We start from the raw sequence: 13256 nt of genomic DNA on the forward strand, positions 1-13256 counted from the left end.
CTTCTTTAATGGCAACTGTGGAGAAAATATTTTTCTGATGAAGTTTCCCAATATAAGTATGAAAGAAAGGAGACAAAAGGAAAATAAAAAAGGAAGGTCTAAGATTACTGTGCATCAAGACAAGGGGGTGGTTTCATGATAAAAGTGCAAACAGTTAAGATGAAGGCATCTCGTGACATGATTAGGCCCTCCCTCAGGCTAAATTATATAGAGTTCACTGTCATTCCTAGACACTCCTGCCCTGGGCCAACCATTCTCAAAATTGTGAAGTCAGTTTTGCACGTTTCAGGTGCCTCCTAACTTCTCGTTTTTAGCACCATGTCTGTCTTCGTGTCCCCTCTCATAGGCACTCGGAGACCTCCCACCCCAGTGCCCTTCAGAACGTTACTTGCTGGAGCTGCTCCTCTCCCTGCAGTCTGACCCTCCTTCACATCTATGCTTTGTTCTAAATGTGCTACTGCAACTGTAAGACCACCTAATAACTGCTGGAAGTTCAGGGAGAAAACTTGATTGATTTATTTGCCTTTTTACAGAGGACCCCAGGGTGTCAATGTTATTGTCACTATGAAAGGGCACATAAATGGTGAGGTAACACAATTTTCCCTCCTCCTCAGTCCAAGATATTTAGCCCCAAATTTTGATGTCAGTTAACTATACTCCCAGCTCCTCAACGTGAGGTCCACTGACTAGTGGCATTGACATCATCTGGGAGCTTATTAGAAGTAAAGAACCTCAGACCCTGCCCCAGACCTACTGAATCTGATTCTGCTTTTTAACAAGAGCTCCAAGTAATGGTTCTTCATATTAATGTTCAAGAAAAATTGATCAATTTCATACCAAATTTCAGTAAAAATAAATGCTGTGTTGTGTCAGGCTTTTGGTGAAAATAGAAAATAAAGATCCTGACATAGGAAGGGTATGAAAAGCTTCATGTGGAGGAGTAGCTTTTAATACATAATATGGATAGGAATCATCTGGAAGTCTTATTAAAACACGGACTTCTGGGCCCCACTCTCAGAATTTCTGATTTATATCTAGGGGGAAGCCTGAGAATTTGCATTTCTAACAAATTCCCAGGGAATGCTGATTCTGCTGGTCCAGGGACCACACTTTGAGAACCAGTGACTTATAGTGATGTGCATAATGGAAACCATCTAGGTTGGTTGAGGCCCTGTACAGGAACTCTGTTAGCCCCTTGCATATACATCAAGAACATTCCACTTAGAAGACTTAGAAGAGGGTTCCAGGGCAATCTTTATCACTGTCTGGGTTACCTTTCACAGGTCACGTTGCCTCTCTGGACTTCATCTTCTGCACCTGACAAAACAAAGAATGGCCTAGATTCTCTATACTATAGCTGCCATTTCTCGAATGCTATGCTATATCATTTTTTCATGACTTCTTGAGACCTAACTCAAAGAAGCAGTTCTAACTGGAGGGTCTCAGACCCAGGAGATGGAAAGGAGCATGAGCCATGATAAGAGTTCGTTGGCAATTATTTGAGGCACTTGAAGAGTGATTTGTTTCTTTCAACATTGTGCCTGTAGGTGGACCTAGGCACACTTTTCCTAACAATTGATAACCCCTGAAATTATTACTTTACTGGAGATTTGGAAAAATTCAAAGTCTAACTTTTCAGGAGTGTGAAATATCTTGGAACCAAAGGATAGAGCAGTGCCAATATATTTGGAACCCAACCCTGTAATTTCAATCTTTTGGATTTCTACCAAATGGGAAAAATACATTTCTTAGTGCATACACAGCTCTAATTAACAAATTACTGCACTGTTTTCATAGATTAGGTGTTAATGTTTAGGAATGAGTATGCTCAGGAATTTGGTTTTTCTGTAGCTGTGTTTGGCAGTGTTAAAAGCTGAATCTGTGTTCTAATGAAATTTTACTTCTGTTGTGTGAGTAAATGGACCAGGTATCAGGAGTCATGGTAGAATCTGATCGTTGGTGTCAAGGCTTATACATGTTTAAGTACCTTCACTATGTCAACCTGAAATGTTACCAGTTCTCTCGTTAAGGAGATACACCTTTAGAGAAAGGAGACCTGAGGGTCAGGTTAAACCTTCTGGAGTCAGAGTTGAGGATGGAGGTGGGCAGTGTTATGTCAGAATATGCTGAGAAGTGAGCAGAGAGCTGTGGATATGTCATGATGAAAATCGGCTTACCAGAGACGATACTTTAAGCACAAGAAACAACAATGAGAAACAAAGGAACAAAATGTGTTTTGTTCTGTGGATGTTGAATAGTTTGCAGGGATGTAACGTTGCTTGGGTTTCTGATAACTGCCTCCAAGTACGTGTGCCTTGATCTGTCTTCCCTTTCTCCTTCCTTTTAGTGTAGTTTCATATGTGAAAGAATTTCTCTGGAGGTGGTTTTAAAAAAACCAAAATATCCTAGAATATGGGAAAATTCTTCAAGTTTTCCAGGTTTATTTTGTATTTTAAAACATAAATTAAAAAGCAGCAAGGCCCTGATCTAACCTAGAGATGGGACATGAGGGTTGGCGGTTGCCACCTTCTGAAGTGTGTAGGAAAGCAGGAACAGGTAGTCAAAGAGAATCAGTCACTGAGATGATCCTACACGGCTCCAGGGAGCTAGCGCTTTTCCCTTCTTTCTAGGCCCTCCTGCCAAAACCCTGCTGCTTGACTTCTCAACTAAAAATAACAATCCTCTGTCCTACTTTTTCGTTATTAATATTTTTTAATTTTAAGGACTTTTCTCATCTCATCACATCTTCTAAAAGCTTTATTTACTCTGTTTTTAGCTACTGTGTATGTAAATGAATTATTGTGAAAACTGCTTTATCTAATACCTGACAAGCCTGTGGAAATCAGCATTTTGAATGTTCACTTTAAATAATGCCTTGGTTTATTAACACAAATTCTTATGGAAAAAAGGATTTAGACTATGGTAGAGGTGGTGGTATAAAGTTTAGAGGAAGCAGGATGTTTTATTCTGTCACAAAAATTCTACAGGTAATGTTAGCGTCATTGGGTTTTTTTGTTAGTTTGTTTAATGTTGAGAAATAACAAGATGACAGCCTGTGCAATATAAATTGACTTTTAGCTATCTATCTGTATTTTTACTAATCAGACAAGCATGCCAAATATATAAAGATTTTATAAAAGTAATATATGTACATTTTTGAAAATTTGGAATGTGCAGAATCTATACAAAAGGTAGAAAAAGAATTAATCATGACCCTACAACTCACAGGGCACCACTGTTAACATTCTGGCCTGTTTACTACAAGTCTTTTTTGCTTTTCTTACATTTTTGTGGCTCACGCTGTAAAAATCTACTTTACATATTAAAAGCTTTGCAACAAGAACTGATCCAGTAGCTTTGTGGTTAGGTATGTTCTCTAGGAGTCAGAGGTGGTAATTTATTATCTATAGTCTCTTATCAGATGAATTATCGCAGTACACATTTTTGTTTTCGAAACATTAATTTGTTCAATGTGAAGTATTTAAAATACATTGCAAACCTTTATAACTCTCTCTTGGCATTTTTTCATGCATTTATTTAGTTACTTCAGTGAGGGTGTAATGATATGTCAACAGTCCTGCCCCTGTTGACGTCGAAAAGCATCAGATAGAGCCAATGATTTATTCAAAGGAAAGGCAAGGAGGTGGCAGGTTTTAGAGCAGAGGCTTATATGCTTTGTTCTACAAACAAGCAAACTGTGCTCATTGGAGATCAGATTTGAGTTGTTGAAACCAATGACTTTTCTCAGCCCCCATTTTTATCATTCCCATGGGTAACCCCCTCCTCCTTCCTGAAGCTCCTGAAGTCCCTCTCTTGGCGTCCAGGACACTATCCTGGACCTCCTTCTCCCTCTCCATCCACGTTTCTCTGTCTTTTCCTCCACTTTGCACTTATTGATGGCTGCTTACCAGGCTCAGTTTTTAGCTTTCTGCTTCCTGCATTCTTAACCTGGAAGATACCGTCCATTCTCTTGGCTTCAACCATCACCTCTATGTGCTGAGTTCTAAATATATGTATCCAGCCAAGACCCACTTATGCATCTTTGCCACAAACATTTACCAGGCTCCCATCTGTGTGAGGCTCTAGACCAGACACTAGGTGGTCTAAGTCCCTTCTCTCATGGAGATTATGTTCTAGAAGGAGTAGACAGACAATAGCCAAGTGAACAAATAATTCTATACTTTAGGATGGTGACAAGTGTCTGTGAAGACTAATAAAGCAGAGTGATCTGAGGAAGAGTGATGGGGGTAGAAAATAATATTTGGATAAGGTAGTCATGAAAATCTCTCTAAAAAGGTGACATTTGAGCTGAGATCTATAACAAGAAGAGACTGACCATGTGAAAATCTTGGAGCCACACATTCAGACAAATGAAAACAGAGCAAGCACAGAGTTCCTCAATGAAAAAGGCCTTCACGTGTTCAAAGAACCAAAAGGAGATCAGTTACAGCATTAAAAGCAAAAAAATTAATTCCAATTATAGTAATTCCTATGGCAGAGAAGTCTGGAATACTGTGAGAACATCCAACAGGGGAACCTCATATTAATAATATGTTGTAAAACTTTTTCAATATTTCTATATATTATTTTACAGCACTATTTTTAATGTTTACAACTGTGTTCTATTCTATTTTATGATTATGCCATAATGTGTTTAACTGGTATTTTTAAAAACTGAATTACACAAAATTACTTTTTTTAATTACAGGAATTCCCAGTGTCTCAGAAAATGATAACCAGCAGGAGAGCGTATATAAGAAAATAGCATAAAGATGCTGGCAGCAAACTAAGGTGGGTAGGAAATCACCAGCAAGGGGAACTCTGCTCCTCTTCTAGAAGTTCTGTAATTGTCTCAGCGGTGTTACTCCTATTGCTCCAACCATACTGTAAGTTTATTTTTTTAAATAAACTTTTTATTTTGGAATAACTTTAGGTTTACAGAATAGTTGCGAAGATAGGAACTCTCTGTACTATCTACCCCTCACCCAGATTCCCCTATTAATATCTTACATAACCACGGTATAGTTGTCAAAACTCAAACTAAAATTTCTACCTTACTATTAACTAAACTCCACACTTCATTAGGATTTCACTAGTGTTTCCACTAATATCCTTTTTCTAGTCTAGGACCCAGTCCAGGAGACCACATTGTATTGAGTCATTTCCTTAATCTCTTTCCTTGTTTTTCATGATATTGACAATTTGGGGAAGTACTGGTCAGACATTTTGTAGAATGTTTCTCAATCTGGGTTTGTCTGACTTTTTCTTTTCATGAATAGACTGGGATTATAGGTTTGGGGAAAAACACGACAGAAGAGAAGGGCTGTTCTTCTCACATTACATTGGGAATACATGGTATCAACATGCCTTACCTCTGGCAATATTCACCTCAATAGCTGGCCAAGTTGAGGTTTACTGGGTTCCCCAGTATGACGTTACCTTTCCTCCCTGTTGCCATTCTCTATTTGTCAGGAAGTCCCTAAGTCCAACACACACTCGACAAGGAGGGGGTAAGTGTCGGGTAGGATAGAGAGATCCATCTCCTGAAGGGGATTATCTGCATAAATTATTTGGAATTCCTCTGTAAGGAAGATTTGTCTCTTTTCTCCTCTTTATTTGCTCAATCATATACTTATATCAGTGGAGACATGCATTTTTTTTAATACTTTTGCTTATAGTTTATTACTTCATTATTAATTTTATGAGTCAAAATGTCCTGGCTTTGGCCATTGGGAGCTTTTTCAAATTGCTGCCTGAGTCCCTTTGACAGTCCCTCATCCTTTTGTTTTTTGAGTACTTCCTTACTTTCTGCTCCACATTCATGTTATATTTTCCCTGCCTCAGACCTAAAATCAGTCATTTCTCCAAGGAGCCATAGTTTCTTTTACAGGAAAATCATATTTAGAAGCCAAGATATGGGCAACCAACAATCTTTTGACAATTTTCAATCTCAGTTATGAGATTGTTGCTCTAAATATCCCTTGAGCTAACTTTTTGCACATATCCATGATTATTCCCTATGATAAGTGCCTAGAGGTTGAATTGCTGGGTTAAAGGGAATGTAACGTTTTAAGCCTTTAATACATTGCCAAGTTGTCTTCTAGAAAGATTATATATTTTTATATAGCTCTGAGTGGTACGGAAATTTGCAGTTTTGAGTTTTGAACACCCAGTAAACTTCATTTCCCTACCAAATGTGTATCTTAACTCATCTTCACTGCCAACATGCTAGTCTAAGCCAAATTCGCTCTTGCCTGGATTACTGCAACGGCCTTGTAACTAGTCTCCTCCTCCACTCCCACCATCTCCATCCTTTAGAGAAAAGTCAGAACAATGTTTTGAAAATACAGATAAATGAGAAATGCTGTGCTCCTGAATTAAAACCTTCCAAGAGTGCTCAATGCACAAACAATAAAATATAAAATCATTAATATGGATGTAAGGCCATGGGCTTGTCTGGGTCCTGTTTACCTCTCTGGTCTCCTCTTGTGCCTTCGTTCCCCTCAGAAAGTATATCAGGGAAGCGTTGCCCTTCTTTATGTTTGTCTAATATGCCAACCCTTTTCTTGCTTCGTGGCTTTTATGTGAATTCTCCCCACTGCCTAGAATATCTCTCCACCCCCCAAAAAAGTAAATTTCTAGTAATTCTTCAGGTTTCAATTTAGTATCAATTCCTTGGTCTCTGATATAATTCTACCTGAAAATCCTCTCATAGTTTCCTATACATTATTTAAAAGCACTTCTCACAGGTTCTAGTTATATAATTATTTAATATCTACTTCTCCAGTAGATTTTAAACCCATGAAAGCAGGGATGGTGTCCAGTTTGATGATCACCTAGCAGAGCTCCTGGCACATAGTAGGAACTCAAGTAGTTATTTGTTAAATGAATGTGTAACTCCTATCTTGAATTCACCCAGTAGAACATATTTCAGGAGAAAATCTGCATTAAATGAAGTGCTATAAAACCTTAATTCTTTATATTTAAAAGAGTCTTGATTGATGTATTTGAGAAGAGAAATGGATCTATCCAGTCTCCATTATAATATGATTTAAGGGAAAAACTTATCTTTGCAAGGAAGGGTTAGAACAGTTATACCACCTCTGGTTTACATTGCCAGCCTAGCCTTCAGAAAGATACCAGTTTAATGGCCAGTCTTTGAGAGTATGCATTTCCCAGTTTTCCTGCGGCAGATTGTATTTTCGAAGGATGGCTGCAACAAAATCTCCTCCTTCACATGGTCTTTATATAATATGATTTTGACACTCCTCCCATTGAGAGACAGGGTCTGTTCCCTCCCCTTGAATCTGGGCAGGTTTGTGACGTCAGTGGATTTGACACTGTGTGACTCTCGAGGCTGGGTCATAATTCCACCTGCTTCCCTTGGGACCCTTGTCTCTGGAGGCCTGGGGCACTCACTGTGTAAGAAGAGGGAGGCCTCCCAGCCAGGCCACAGGGTGAGGACACAGGTGAGTGTTCTGGCTCACAGCCTCAGGTGAGTTCCTAACTGACAACATCAACCACCAGCCATGTGACTGAAAATCCCTCCAAGTGACTCCTGCCCCCAGCTGTCCAGTCACCTCCAGCTTCTGAGTCTTACCTGCTGGGGCCCCAGGTATCATGGAGCAGAAAAAAGCTGCTCCACTGTGTCTTTTCTGAATTCCCGACTCACAGAATCTGTGAACAGAATTAAATGGTTGTAAGTCACCGAATTTCGGGGGAATTTATTATACAGCGGTAGGAACTGAAAGAAATTTCAAAATTATGATTTTTCAATTTTTCTTATTGCTCAGTCTGAGAATAAAGAACTATCATTTAAATTTGTATTCCTTTGATCACTAGTAAGATGGAATACTTCTTTACATAAATGCTTCTATATGTAGGAATACTTCTATATATAGATATTTATATAATACTATTTGTATAAATATTTTAGATAAATACTTTTATATATAAATATTATATAACCAGTTATATCTTTCTGCATCATTATGATTCTTTCCCTCTTATTCATAGATTCTTCTTTTGGTTTTGTAAGAATTCTTTGTGCACGAAAGCTATTAAACTTCTTTTCCATTACGTGTTCCAAATATTTTGAGGTTATCTTGTTGTTGTTTATAGTGTTACTTTCTTGTGTTTATTCTTTAAGTCAGGCTTGAGTATTTCCTGGTTGTTCTTCTAGTCAACTCATGACCTTTGAGCCATTCTCTCTCTCATCCCAAGCCAATTACATCTACTGTCCGCTTCGTGTTGAAGAGCACAGTGTTCCTCCACTAAGAAAATGATACCCCTACCACTTCTGATTTTCCTTAAAATTTCACCATATTTTGGTTAAATGTATTTTTAAAAGATATATTTTAGTAAATTTTATATTTGTTTGTAGTATTGAGCCTCTTAACAGAAAAGTGATTTAGTATAATCTTAAAAGTCATGATATAGAGAAAAAAGACTCAATTGCAAATTGATGTAAGCCACAGACTAATGAGGGATGTGGGAATGAAGAACTTTATAGATCAAGGTAAAAAGAATTTAAAAGAAATTTAGAAATAAGCTATAAGGAAATTATTAGTGAGAAAATAATAATTATGAAAATATGTGCTAGCAAAAATCCAGGTGTCGCTGATCTATTGCTTATAAATGATGAAATGGGGAAAAAAATCCAGCTCAACGTGGATAGAATAAACACAGTAAAAATCTGGAAAACAAGGAAGGCCAAATGTAAAAGGCTATCACTATCAATAGCTAACATTTCAAGAAAGTCACTAGATAATTGAAGTAAGCCATGGGCAGATATAAAAAGTACCCACTTTTGATGCCAAGCTTTCTATAGGCCTGAATTGTAGAGGTAAAGCCATGGATGAATCCCAGAGGTGTATCCAGTGAAAGATATTTAACTGGAAGCATAATGATTAGGATAGGTACAAAGACATGTGTGGTTCAATTCCGCTTCTGAAAAGTGATAGTATATTCTAAAGTGAATGTTGGTAGTTGAAGATTAGCAGAAAGCCATCTTAAATACCCTATGAGTTTGTGTTTCTTTAAATCATGATCAAGCAAATCTTTTCAAGAATGATATCTTCTGAGTCTTGGCGGCTTTACTTTCAGTTATATAGAAAAGCAGATATAATTGAGAAGAAATACAGCATATTTTCTGCCTTCAGATAATGTTACAGGAAACGTAGGTGATTAGACCTTCAGGTTGTAACAGCTAAGGTTCCACCCATTTACTGCTGTCGGTTTATCTTAACTGCAATCCAAATTCTTGGAGGAACTAGCTATGTCAGCAAATGCACAAAGAGATAGCATTATCACACTCTGAGACAACCAGTAGCATCAACAGCTACTCAGGAGAAATCCATCCAAAGGGAAAAGGTGATGCATCAGCGTATCATATTTTACTTGCATAATTAGAAAGATATGTGACTAACAGTGTTTGAGTAATTTTAAAATCCCTTTACACATAATGCAACATTTGTTGATTTAAGGGTGTTTTTTGAAAACGCTCAAATAGGATAATTTCTGTTACATTTAAGGACTTTAAACATGTAAGATTCTTAGGAACAATGGCCAGAGAATTCTTAATGCTTCCCATTTTAAGAAAGGCGCTTCATCTATCAGGCATGATTACTTTTATGGGGGGTGGGGAGTGAGGAAGATTCGTCCTGAGCTAACATCTGTTGCCAATCTTCCTCTTTTTACTTGAAGAAGGTTGTTGCTGAGCTAACATCTGTACCAATCTTCCTCTATTTTATGTGGGATGCTGCCACAGTGTGGCTTGACAAGCTGTGCTAGGTCCATGCCCAGGATCCGAACTTGCAAACCCTGGACCACTGAATCAGAGCATGCAAACTTAACCACTACCCACTGGGATGGCCCCCATTACTCCTTTTTAACAAAAATGTTTTCCCAGCACCGTTGCCGGATCCTAGTGGGTGTGAAGCGGTATCTTGTGTGTTGCTTTGCATTTCCCTGATGGCTTATGATGTTCACCATCTTTTCATATGCTTATTGGCCACTTGTGTATCTTTCTTGGACAAATGTCTATTCAGATTATCTCACCATTTAAAAAATTGGGGTTCTCTTTTTATTCGTGAGTTGTGAGCATCTTTATGTATCCTAGATGCAAAAAGATGTATCAGAGAAATGATTTGCAAATATTTCTCCTGTTCTGTGGCTTGTCTTTGCATTTTCTTGATAGTATCCTTCCAAGCACAAAAATTTTGAGTATCAATGAAGCCCAGTTTATGGTTTTTTGTTATTGTTGCTAATGTTTTTGGTTTCATATCTAAGAAGGCTTTGACTAACACAAGATCATTAAAATTTAGTCCTATGTTTTCTTTATAACCTAGTAGCAAAGTTGTTGGAGAATAGCTAACCCTCATCCACTTCAAGCTTTTGGGAGACTACCATTATCTGCCAAAAATAATCTAAAATTTGTGCTTGATCAAATTGCCTAAGGTCATTTTGGAACGCCCTTTTCAGCCATGGGAAGGAGGTTAATGAATAGAGTAAATTGAAACTAAAAATCCAGATGAAATCAGCAACACAGTTTCAGAAGGAAATGAAAGCTCAGAGCTTCCAGCTCACTCAGGTTGCCATCAAGTTACTAAGTAATATCCACAGTAATTACATGGACCATGTTGCTATATTCCCTGCACAAACTCTGACAGTCACTTTCAGCATATCCAGGTGAACAAAAACTGACAAAAACGAAAATGGCGATGGCTACCTAGGGCTTAACTTCAAAAGGTCCCAGGTAACCCAGCCCTTTGGTTAATCAAAAGTACCATGGCTTTAACAACTCACAATAGGGGTTTTCAACTGAGTTCAATAAGTCAAAACCTTTTCTGTTCCATGTGAGTGTAACAGGCTTATGAAGTGAAGTAACTCCCTGTGTAACTGATTGAAATCAGTGCACTCCTGCAGTGACATTCTGATTTCCTTGATCTTAATCTTTCCCCAGGTATCGTACATGGGAAGGTTGTTGTGAATATTAACAATGATTAAATATGTTAAGCCTGCTGGCCACCATAGAGTGAACACAGGAGAGACCACACAAGTAACCTCAATGAACAGGAAGCCTAGAGAAGTCTCTTCCCACAGCCTGCCCTCGCTGCTACATGGAGAGCAAACTGCAGGGTTTCCCAACAAGTTAGACTGAAGTCAAAGTCACTCCTTCATTTGCTACAGTAGAGACCATTTACATGGATCTTCCAACTCTACAAATGAAGAGATTAAGAATCCAGGGAGTGGGGAAGGGCAACACGGGCATAGAACAATACACTAACATTATTGCCTTGTAGCTGATTGCTTACCTTTTAAAAGCCAGCTGTTTTCATGATTCCCAGGCATCAATTTGGTTAGGATATCCTAAGCAGGTAGATTGAAATGGAAATAGATTGAAATAGAGATAGGCTGCCTATCAATACATGATTTAAAATGTCAAAAAAGTGGAGCATGATACACTGGAAATTCTAACAAGGGCAATTAAGCAAGAAAAGGATGTCCCAATTTACATCTTTTTATATTGTGTATCCATTAACAAATTATTGTAGCTGTAGTTATTTTTAATACTCTTGTCCTTTAATCTTTATACTAGAGTTAAGTGGTGACCGTGACCATATCACATGACCATATTACAGTATTAGAATATTCTGAATTTGACTATACTTACCTTTACCAGTGTGTTTTATATTTTCATATGTTTTCACTTTACTAATTAGCATCCTTTTATTTTTTGCTGAAGAACTCTTTTCTGCATTTCTTGTAAGGTAGGTCTAGTGGTGATGAACTCCCTCAGCTTTTGTTTGTCTGGGAAAGTGTTTATCTCTCCTTCATTTCTGAAGGACAACTTTACCAGGTGAAGTGTTATTGGTTGGCAGTTTTTCTCTTTCAGCACTTTGAGTATATCAAGCCACTCTCTCCTGGCCTGTAAGGTTTCTGCCTTATGAGGGCTTCCTTGTATGTGAAGAATTTTCTTTCTCTTGCTGCTTTTAAAATTCTCTCTTTGTCTTTGATTTTAGATGGTTTGATTATAATGTGCCTTGGAAAAGATCTTTCTGGGTTGAAATTTTGGGGGAACTTAAGAGCTTCATGAATGTGGATGTCCAAATCTCTTTGCAGATTTGGGAAGTTTTCAACCATTATTTCTTTTTATAAACTTTCCACCCATCTCCATCTCTTCTCCATCTGAGACTCTAATAATGCATAGATTGTTTCTCTTAATAGTATCCTATAGTTCGTGTAACCTTCTCTGTTTCATTCTTTTTTGCTTTGTTATCCTCTCACTGGATAATTTCAAATAAACTGTCTTCTACTTCACAGATTCTTTATTCTGCTTGATCCAGTCTGATGTTGATGCCTTCTATTGCATTTCTGTTTCATTCATTGTATTCTTCAGCTACAGAATTTGTTTGGTCCTTTTTTTGATTTGTATTTCTCTGTTAAACTTCTCATTTTGTTCATATATTGTTTCCCTGATTTTGTTGAATCACATTTTGTATTTTCTTGTAGCTTCTTTAAACAACTATTTTGAATTCTGTATCAGGCAAATCACAGATCTCCATTTCTTTGAGGTCAGATACTGGAAAATTATGTTCTTTGTTGGTGTCATGTTTCCTTGATTTTTCATGTTCCTTGAAGCCTTGCTTTGCTGTCTTTATGTTTGAAGAAGCAGTCACCTCCTCCAGTCTTAACTGATGGGCTTCCAGAGAGACATACCTTCCATCAGCTCTGTTAGGAATTCTGAAACTTTATCAGATCTTTTCTATGGATGCTCCTGTTTCTCGTCCCATTGGTGGGGAATTCTTAAGATTGTATGCCTTCTCTTGATCCTGCAAAGCCAGGCCAGTTGCTGACAGCCTCTTGTTTGCTTTCCCTAGGGTGGTACTGAATGCTCAAGTTTGTGTGCTGTCTCCTAAACCCACAGTCAGCCAGCTTTCTGCACATACTCACTAACCTTCCACAAAGACTTACTCTTATTGCCCCTGGGGGTGTGCACAGGGAGCTATCCACAGGGTCATGCAGAGTCATGTGGAGTATTGGAAGTGCCTCTGCACCAGGTGGTGGGATCTTCAGGTAAAGCACCCCCAGTGGTTCATGAATTGGCTTCCAAACGGAGTCCACAAAATTGTTAGTAGGATCTGTGTCCCTTTGATGCCCTCCAAAAGCCCTGGTTGCTGTTCTCCCAGTCACTCTCTGCTCCCTAGTTGCACAGCACACTTCAATATTCTGCATGAAGTGAGAAAGAAATAAGA

Source organism: Equus quagga, chromosome 7 (genome assembly GCF_021613505.1).
Source record: "Equus quagga isolate Etosha38 chromosome 7, UCLA_HA_Equagga_1.0, whole genome shotgun sequence".
NCBI classification, from domain to species: domain Eukaryota; kingdom Metazoa; phylum Chordata; class Mammalia; order Perissodactyla; family Equidae; genus Equus; species Equus quagga.